The sequence below is a fragment of the Triticum aestivum genome, chromosome 3A (genome assembly GCF_018294505.1).
Source record: "Triticum aestivum cultivar Chinese Spring chromosome 3A, IWGSC CS RefSeq v2.1, whole genome shotgun sequence".
Lineage (NCBI taxonomy): Eukaryota > Viridiplantae > Streptophyta > Magnoliopsida > Poales > Poaceae > Triticum > Triticum aestivum.
Window position 1 is genome coordinate 499295893 of NC_057800.1, and position 9434 is coordinate 499305326.

Sequence of the window (9434 nt, forward strand, 5' to 3'; positions counted from 1 at the left end):
ACCTTACACCCCTCAACAAAACGGTGTTGCGGAGAGGAAGAACTGGACGTTCATGGATGCGGCAAGGACCATGATGGCGGAGTTCAAGTCTCCGTACAACTTTTGGGCCGAGCCATCAACACCGCGTGTCATGCATCCAATCGTCTCTACCTCCGCAAGGGCTTGAACAAGACTCCATATGAGATACTCACCGGTAACAAGCCCAACCTCAAGTACTTCCGGGTGTTCGGGTGTAAGTGTTTCATTCTCAAGAAAGGTGTTCGGTTGTCTAAATTTGAGGCTAGAGCTTATGAGGGCATATTTGTTGGTTATGCTACAAACTCTCATGCTTACCGTGTCCCCAATAAATCCACGGGACTTATTGAGGATACGTGTAACGTGGAGTTTGATGAGAATAACGGCTCCCAAGTGGAGCAAAGTGGCACTTGTGATGTAGGTGATGAAATTCCTCCCCAAGCCCTAAGAAGAATGGGTGTTGGTTTTATCCTACCCATTGAGGAACCCCTTGTGGCCGAAGGAGAAGGACAAAGCTCCACTCAAGCGGAGCCATCACCAACCCAAGGCCCACACGCTTCCGAAGAACAACATGAAGGCCCTCATCCTCAAGAACATGACCAAGGGCAAGATCATGCTCAAGACGGTGTTGACACATCAAGTGATGCCCAAGGTCAAGTTCTCTCCTCCGAGCAAGTTAAAGAACAAGAACAAGCTCAAGACGACGCTCAATATGATCAAGTGACCACTCCTCGTCTCACCCCCGAGGAGGAATTAGAGCGTCGTGCCGCCAAGGTTGCTTCCAAGCTCTCCACCAAGGATCATCTCATGACGAATGTGCTTGGAAGCTTACGAAAGGGGGTAAGCACTCGTAGATAATTAGCAAATTATTGTGAGCATCACGCGTTTGTCTCTTGTGTGGAACCCCACAAGGTCTATGAGGCGCTAGAAGATCCGGATTGGCTCAATGCCATGCATGAAGAACTCAACAACTTCGAGTGCAACAAAGTGTGGAGATTGGTGCCAAGACCGACGGGGAACCACAATGTCATCGAAACCAAGTGGATATTTAAGAACAAGCAAGATGCCCATGGGATTATCATTTGCAACAAGGCTCGTTTGGTAGCACAAGGCTACTCCCAAGTCGAGGGTATCGACTACGGTGAAACCTTTGCTCCCGTTGCTCGTCTTGAATCTATTCGCATGTTGCTTCTCATCATAACTTTAAGTTACAACAAATGGATGTGAAGAGTGCTTTTGTTAATGGTCCTATTAATGAGTTGGTTTACGTCAAGCAACCCCCCGGGTTCGAGGATCCCTACTTTCCCGATCATGTGTATCAACTCGATAAGGCACTCTATGGCCTTAAACAAGCCCCACGTGCGTGGTATGACCACCTTACCGAGTTGTTACAAGACCGTGGTTTTGAAGTTGGGCTAATCGGCCCCACTCTTTTTACTAAGAAGGTCAAAGGGGAGTTGTTTGTGTGCCAATTATATGTTGATGATATTATCTTTGGTTCCCCTAACAAAGCTTTCAATGAGGAATTTGCCGCTCTCATGACCTCAAAGTTCGAGATGTCTTTCATGGGAGAGTTGAAGTTCTTTCTAGGGTTCAAAGTGAAGCAAAGAAGAGAAGGAACCTTCATCAATCAAGCCAAATATACTCAAGACATGCTCAAAAGATTCAAGCTAAGTGATGTCAAGCCGGCTTCCACTCCCATGCCCACCAAGTGCCAACTTGACATAGATCCCAATGGTAAAGCGATGGATCAAAAGGTATATCGCTCCATGATAGGTTCCTTGCTTTACCTTTGTGCATCTAGACCGGATATCATGTTGAGTGTGGGAATTTGTGCACGTTTTCAAGCCGCACCTAAGGAAAGTCACTATGTGGCGGTCAAACAAATCTTTCGATATTTGGCTCATACCCCAAACTTTGGCCTATGGTACCCAAGAGGGGCAAACTTCAAGCTTGTAGGGTATTCGGATTCTGATTGGGCGGGAGACAAAGTGGATAGGAAGTCCACTTCTGGAGGGTGCCAATTTCTTGGTTGCTCTTTGGTAAGTTGGTCTTCCAAAAAGCAAAGTTGTGTGTCTCTCTCGTCCACCGAAGCGGAGTATGTGGCGGCCGGTAGTTGTTGTGCACAACTCTTATGGATGAGGCAAACTTTAAAGGATTACGGTGTCATTTGTGACAAAGTGCCTCTTTGGTGTGACAATGAAAGTGCCATCAAGATCTCTCTCAACCCGGTGCAACACTTCAAGACGAAGCATATTGAGATTCGGTATCACTTCATCCGGGATCACATTAGGCGAGGAGAGATCGAGCTCAACTATGTCAACACTCATGATAACCTTGCAGATATCTTCACGAAGCCTTCGCGAGTTAAGGCATGAGCTAAATATCATTGATTCGAGCAATGTTGCTTGAACCCTTGCACACCCCACCATACTCAACGTGTTGTCCTGTTTAGATGTAGGCATGGACATAGGGGGAGTGATGTTCTCTCAATGAACTCTCCCCCCCCCCATTATGCATAAATCGATCAAGTCTTTCACATTAGCCATGTTTGATGGTACTTGTGCTTCAAAGACGAGTTTTGGTCATGGACCCAAGGATAATTCTTCGCGGTGCCATACCAATTGACTCAAACATAGGTGACTACGGCCACCGCCCTCTCTTTGGAGAGGTGGTGTCTCGTGTTTGTTTCATTTTTTGTGTGCCTTTCTGGCTTTGTGTGTTGCGTGGTCTTGTGGTGTTGTGTTGGCTCGGAGTGTTTGTGCAAAGACCCAGTTTTTCGTGTGCTCAAAACGTGCATCTTCTTGAGCTCACGGTACTACCGCGGCTGGCCGCGGTACTACCACTTTGGGAGGCACGGTACTATCGCGCCACAGCACGGTACTACCGCTCAGGCGCGGTACTTCGGAAGTACCGCGCCGGGAGGTACTACCGCATTGGGACACGGTACTACCGCGCCGTCGAGGGAGCGTGGGGGTTATGACTCGGGCAGGGGAGTTCCAACTCCCCATACTCATTCATTTGTCTCTCTCCCCATGTCTCTCTCTCTCTCTCTCGCTCAAGAATGGTGTCGGAGGCCCTCGCCGGATCTCCGTCTCCGGCCACTCTCCTCGGATTCCGACCGGTGGGATCGTTCCCAACCACTTCCTCTTGCCATGGACCAAGGTTTTTCCCCAAATCCCTCTTTTTCTTGGTTGTTCTCTTGCTTCTAGGTTTTTGGGGAGAAACTTGTTGTTCTTGAGATTTTAGGCCAAATCTATGCAAGAATAGGATGTAGGAGAGTCGTGATGCGTAGGAATCATACTTGATATGCTGTCTTGTGGTAGCTTTGTCCAACCGTAGTACCGCCGCAGTTTCACGGACTTCTCTCAGATTTGAACTCGTTCAGATCTGACGCGGTGCGGTACTACCGTGTCTGATGTGTGGTACTACCGCCCGTCAGGTGCGGTACTGCCGTGCTAGCTTGTGCGGTACTATCGCTCAGCAGACGCGGTAGTACCACGCTAGCTGAGGCGCTAAGGTCGTACTACCGCTCCTAGACCCGGTACTACTGTGACCTTGCACGGTACTACCGCGTCTAAGAGCAGTACTACTATCTTAGCTTCGCAGCACTTGGCAGTACTACCGTAGGGATCAAATCTCTCTCTAGGCATTTATCATGTGTGCTTTCTGCTTGTTTCTCTTGCTTTGTTGTGGTCTTTGCATTAAGCCCTCTTGGTTGTTGTGGGTGTTTTGCGTTTTTGTGTCTCAGGTGGTGGCTCTTGCCGTTCCAATCCCAGTCGTGACACTGGCTCCAAGCGTCTGTGCAACCCCCAAGATGAAGCCCCAGAGGGCTCCAATGCCCCCAAGCACAATGTCAAGACCACTGCCAGCAAGCAAAAGGAACCTGCTAAGGGCATGGACGAGATTTCTGTCTTTGAGTATGTCGAACACCGGAGGATCAATCCCTATGTGACTCCTCGGGTTGTGCTCAGAGGCACCGAGATGTTCTGGAACAAGCAACAGGTTCTCATCTATCTGGATGTGATCAAGAGCAAGCAGAATACCTTCGTGGATGTCAAGTGGATAGACATGCATCACATGCGGAAGGACAAGTTTCGTGACTATTTTGGAGAGGCTCTGGACTTGGTGGAGCAATTTGCTATTGAGCCGGTGATCTCTTTTCACCATGACTATGACCCTGAGCTCATCTGTCAGTTCTTTGCCTCAGTGTACTTTCATCCTGGGGAGGAGCGGAGGATGACCTGGATGACCAACGGCCGTCAGCTGTCTGCTACATGGAAAGAGTTCATGGATCTGCTGCACATTCCTGATGACGGGCTTCACACCCCCGTTGGTGTTCGCCCCCATGCCAACTCTGAGTCTGCCAACAAGAACCTCCTTCAGCCTTTCCTTGTTGAGAAGGTGCTCCCTAATGGCAAATCAACTTGGGTATTGAACTCCTTTCTCGATATCATGCATCGCATCTTCCGCAACACTCTGTTCCCACGCATTGGCGACAAGGACAAGGTCCATGCATATCTAGTGGACATGTCGCTCCTGTGTGCAGAGGCACGTTCTTCTCAGACTCAGCCACTTGATGTCTCACACATCATGTGGTGTGAGCTTCGACTTGCGGTGTTCACTCGCAAGGTACCTATCTATGGACCGTACCTATTTCTGCTGCTCTCCACCACTTGGGAGAAGATGTACCCGGGTGATGAGTTCCTTGCTCCAGACTGGATTCGCCATGAGTCCATCAGCCTCCGCGTCAAGCCCAACTGGGCCAACACCACTCCCCGTGCTGAGGCCTCTTCTGCTAGGAGGGATGCTGGTGAGGAGGAGGCTGCTGCTGAGAATGTTGCTGAGGACCATGCTGCTAGGTCCACCACTCCTTCCTCTGAGCCGTCATGGGCCAAGAAGCTAAAGGACAAGATGAAGACTCTCTTCTGCATGCAGGCAAAGGGACAGTACAGGGCTCACGTGGCTGACAAGGAGAGTCGCCGCCGTGACAAGAAGGTTATGAGGCTCTTTGGAGAGGATGTGTCTGGCGGGTCTGAGGACGTCATCACACCTGAGGCTGCCTGGATGTCAAAGCAGGGATACAAGTGGACCAGTTCAGAGGATGACTTCGAGGAGACTATCCCCGCCACTGAGTCTGACGAGGAGCACAAGGAGCAGTGGGACGACTTCTCTGCCTGAGCCACCCTGTGTGTGTAGGTGTCCTCTCTGCCTTTTTGGCGTCTCGATGCCAAAGGGGGAGAGAGTGTAGGGATTTGCGTTGTGTCATGCTTGGTGCGTTTATTTGCTTTGTCTTTTGGACCTCGTTTGTGCTTGTTTGCTCTTGTTTGGGTTGTGCTTTCGAGACCTTTCCACATATGGTGTAAGACATATGCACTTTATCTATCGTAGTTAACTTATGTTTGTGCTATCTTGTCTAGTGATAGATATGCCTTGTCTCTATAATATAGGGGGAGCTTTGATCCTAGTATTCGTGTGTCGTGCAGTCCAAAGCACTCATCCGGGTGGCACACATCTAAGGGGAGCCCGTCTATATTCTAGAGAGGAGGGGTTTGCATTTACTTAATATTATTTTCCTTGTGCAAATCTCGTATTGTCATCAATCCACGAAAAAGGGGGAGATTGTAAGGGCATACTTATCCCTAAGTGTTTTGGTGATTGATGACAACGCATTTGCGGACTAATCATGTGCCTTGAGTATTCCAGACACTTCATTGCTAGGCACAAGACGGTTGGGTGCCCCTCGAAGACTGATGAAGACGACGTCTTTTCTATGTTTCTTTTTGGTGGATTTGAGTCCTAGGAAAGCCGTACTATTAAGAGGGAGTCCGCATTGGAAAGGTTTGGGTGGAATCATCACGTACACGTCTCCTTCTTGTCTCCTCCTTTTCCTTGGAGCTTCCTTCATTTTCTTGTCTCCCTTGTCTGGCTGCTGTGGTTGGTCACGGTAGTACTGCTCCCAGGAAAACGGTAGTACCGTAGGCATCCGCGGTAGTACCGCGCGGTGGCGCGGTAGTACCGCGCGGTGGCGCGGTAGTACCGCAGGTGCCCATGGTAGTACCGCTCCCCTGGAGCCGCACTACCGCTGCCCACCAGGCTAGTGCCGCCCCTTTGCGGTAGTAGGGGCGGATGTAATTTTTTACATCCGCACCTACCGCGGTAGTACCGTTTTCGTCGAGCGGTAGTACCGCGCTATGCAGTCAGGCAGTAGTACCGCCCCTCGGCGGTACTACTGTGTCGGGTTTTTGCTACTTCCGTTTCTTTGCGGAATTAGGCACGGATGTTCCCTTCCCCCTGGCTGGGGGTTTTTGCCTTGCGGTAGTACCGCATGGGGGGCGCGGTAGTACCGCGCGTGCGGAAGTACCGCCCCCAGCTCATGCGCGTCTGTTTATCTTTACTGTCGCTGGGGTTGCGGCAGTACCGTGGGTCGATACGGTAGTACTACACAGCCGTGCGGTAGTACCGCACAGCCGTGCGGTAGTACCGCTTGGTTGCAAGCAGTAGTACCGCACGGCCTTGCGGTAGTACTGCTGGCCAGGCGCGGTAGTACGCTGGCCGCGGGCTGGTTGGTGGGTAACGGTTGGATCCTTTTCCCACACTATATAAGGGGTCCCCTTCTTCTCCGTTGACTTACCTCTTCCACCCCTAAGCTCCATTATTGCTCTAAGCTCCATTTTCGCCCGATCTCACTCCCTAGCCGACCAAACTTGTTGATTTGCTCGGGAGTGGTTGAGAAGGCCTCGATCTACACTTCCACCAAGAGATATTTGATTCCCTCCACTAATCCCTTGCGGATCTTGTTACTCTTGGCTGTTTGAGCATCCTAGATGGTTGAGGTCACCGCAAAGCCATAGTCCATTGTGGTGAAGCTTCGTGGTGTCGTTGGGAGCCTCCAATTAAGTTGTGGATATTGCCCCAACCTATTTTGTAAAGGTTTGGTCGCCGCCTCCAATGGCACCAATAGTGGAATCACGACATCTCGCATTGTGTGAGGGCGTGAGAAGAATACGGTGGCCCTAGTGGCTTCTTGAGGAGCATTGTGCCTCCACACCGCTCCAACGGAGACATACTTCCTCTCAAAGGGAAGGAATTTCGGCAACACATCCTCGTCTCCACCATCTCCACTCTTGGTTATCTCGTACCTTTACTTGTGCAAGCTTTTTGTTTCATATATCTTGCTTGCTTATGTTCCTATCCTTGTTGCATCATGTAGGTTGCTTATCTAGTTGCATATCTAGACAACCTACTTTGATGTAAAATTTAAATTGTTAAAGAAAAGCTAAAAATTGTTAGTTGCCTATTCACCCCCCTCCCTTTAGTCAACCATATCGATTCTTTCAGCCTGGTTTGTGAATCCTTTTTTATGGATCGTGTGGCATCGTTGGATCCGTTGTACCGCCACATTGGGTGGGTACGTTGTTGGAGTGGTTGAAGTCTGCAGTCTATAGCAACGGCCATCACATCAATAATGGTAAGTTTGTAATGGCCGAGGAGTGTGACTTGGGCGGCCAATCGCTCGACTTCGGCATCCTCCTAGGTATGACTCCTCTGCCGCCAGTTGTATCTCTTTTTCAGCGGTGCAGGGGAGTAGGTGGGAAGCCCTTCTCGTACGGGATCTTCAAAAAGGACATCAGCTACATAAAACCACTCCGACTCCCATGTTTCGGCGTCCTCCTTCAGGGTGCTAGGCATGTAACCATTCACTCTCCCCTATTGTTAGACGACCATCAAAGATTGCCCTAAATTTAAAGAGCAATATGCCGCCCAAAAGAAGAATGGAGGGCCAACGGCCGTAGTTGAGCATGAAGGAGAGAAGCGACCGAGGGCAAGACCAACTCCAAGGTGGACGAGGAGCGTGATGCGGCATCGTTCGCCTTGCAACAAACTTTGCAAGGCATGATGACCCAAAAGAAAGCACGAGACGAGAGGAAGCGCCAACAAGAAAAGAGAAGCAAATGAAGGTCTACATCGAGTTCCAAACAAAGATGCTCGAGATGGAGACCATCAAAAGGAGGAAGCTCGAGACTGAGGAGGCCGTCTAAACAAAGAAGCTCGAGACTGAAGCGACCAATGTTCTCATTGCGAAGGTGGTGATCATGGCGCGAGTAAAATGCATCAGCCGTCCCTGAACTCGCTGGCAAGGACCAAAACGGTCCCTAAACTCTGAAACTGATCCAATACGATCCCTAAAATTGTAAATACGATGTCAGTACGGTCCTGGAACTTGTGCGACCAGTCCTCGGCTACGCATGTGCGTACTGCTCGCGTACGCCGCGACGTCCAGGTCAGCTACAGACAAGTTCGCGGGCAACCGCTGCCAGTCCTGGGTGTTTTTGCGTTCGCCGCCCCCAGGATCTGCTTTCATCAGTCATCCGCGTCGCATGTTCCTCTTGTCAGACCAGAAGTAATCGACCTTGGAGTCTTGGATAGCGGCGGCCGCCTGATGATCGTCGGCAGGTCCAGCACGTGAACGGCCCAGGGACGGCAGAGGAACGAAGCAGCTCGCCGCCGCATCTTCCAACGGTGCTCTGCGGCGCCGATGAGTGCTTGATACGGCGGCTGGTTGAGGTTGCGGCTCCGACGTACAGTAAGTCAAAATTATCCAGGTGTGGCATGGTTTTATTCTTTTATGTGAAGATCGAGTCATTCCCAAATGGATTAAGTAATGATTTCTAGTTCCCCTATGTCTGCTGTTTGATTTCATGGAATTTCATACGCATCATGCTAGGGCTCATTGAATATTGGGTTCCTGAAAGTGAATTGAGCACTGGCCATGTTTGATCATAGGGGATTAAGCACTCTTTTTGGTGAGCGACTGACTTGCTTAATTATACTCTGTTTCAGGGAAAGAAAGCCCGTTTTTCACTCGTGGGGAGGCTGCAAGGCAACAAGCTTGGGAAATGCAGAATAACCAAGAGGACACGAACTACAACAAGTAGTTCAACGGCAGAGGAGGAAAGGTTAGATTCATGCCAGAGAAAGAAGCCAATGAAAATAGGTGCGTCTTCCAATCAGACCAGGGTCACCAGGCTAGGCTTCAAGAAACCTAGAAGGGTTAGCATGTTTGATGAATTTAGGTGAGAAGAAATATGTCGTCAGAAATGGGGATCTTCATGACTTTTGTGTTTCTGCTTATGATCGGGCGCAGAACTTGTAATGGCTATGTTCTGTTTATGATCATTGTGCTGATCATAAGACTACTAAATTTGTAAACCTGCTATGTAATGTTCAGGTTCAACACTTATGCTTTGACATGTTCACTTCATATATGTGTACTGGCAAGAGTTTAGTGCAAAAGTTCACGGCATATATGTGTTATCACTGTCAAAAATCATTACGGTACATGTTCAGTGCAAGGATAGTTCACAATATAGCTGTCTGGGATAGTTCACATAAATATGCCAGATAGCAAATTTCAC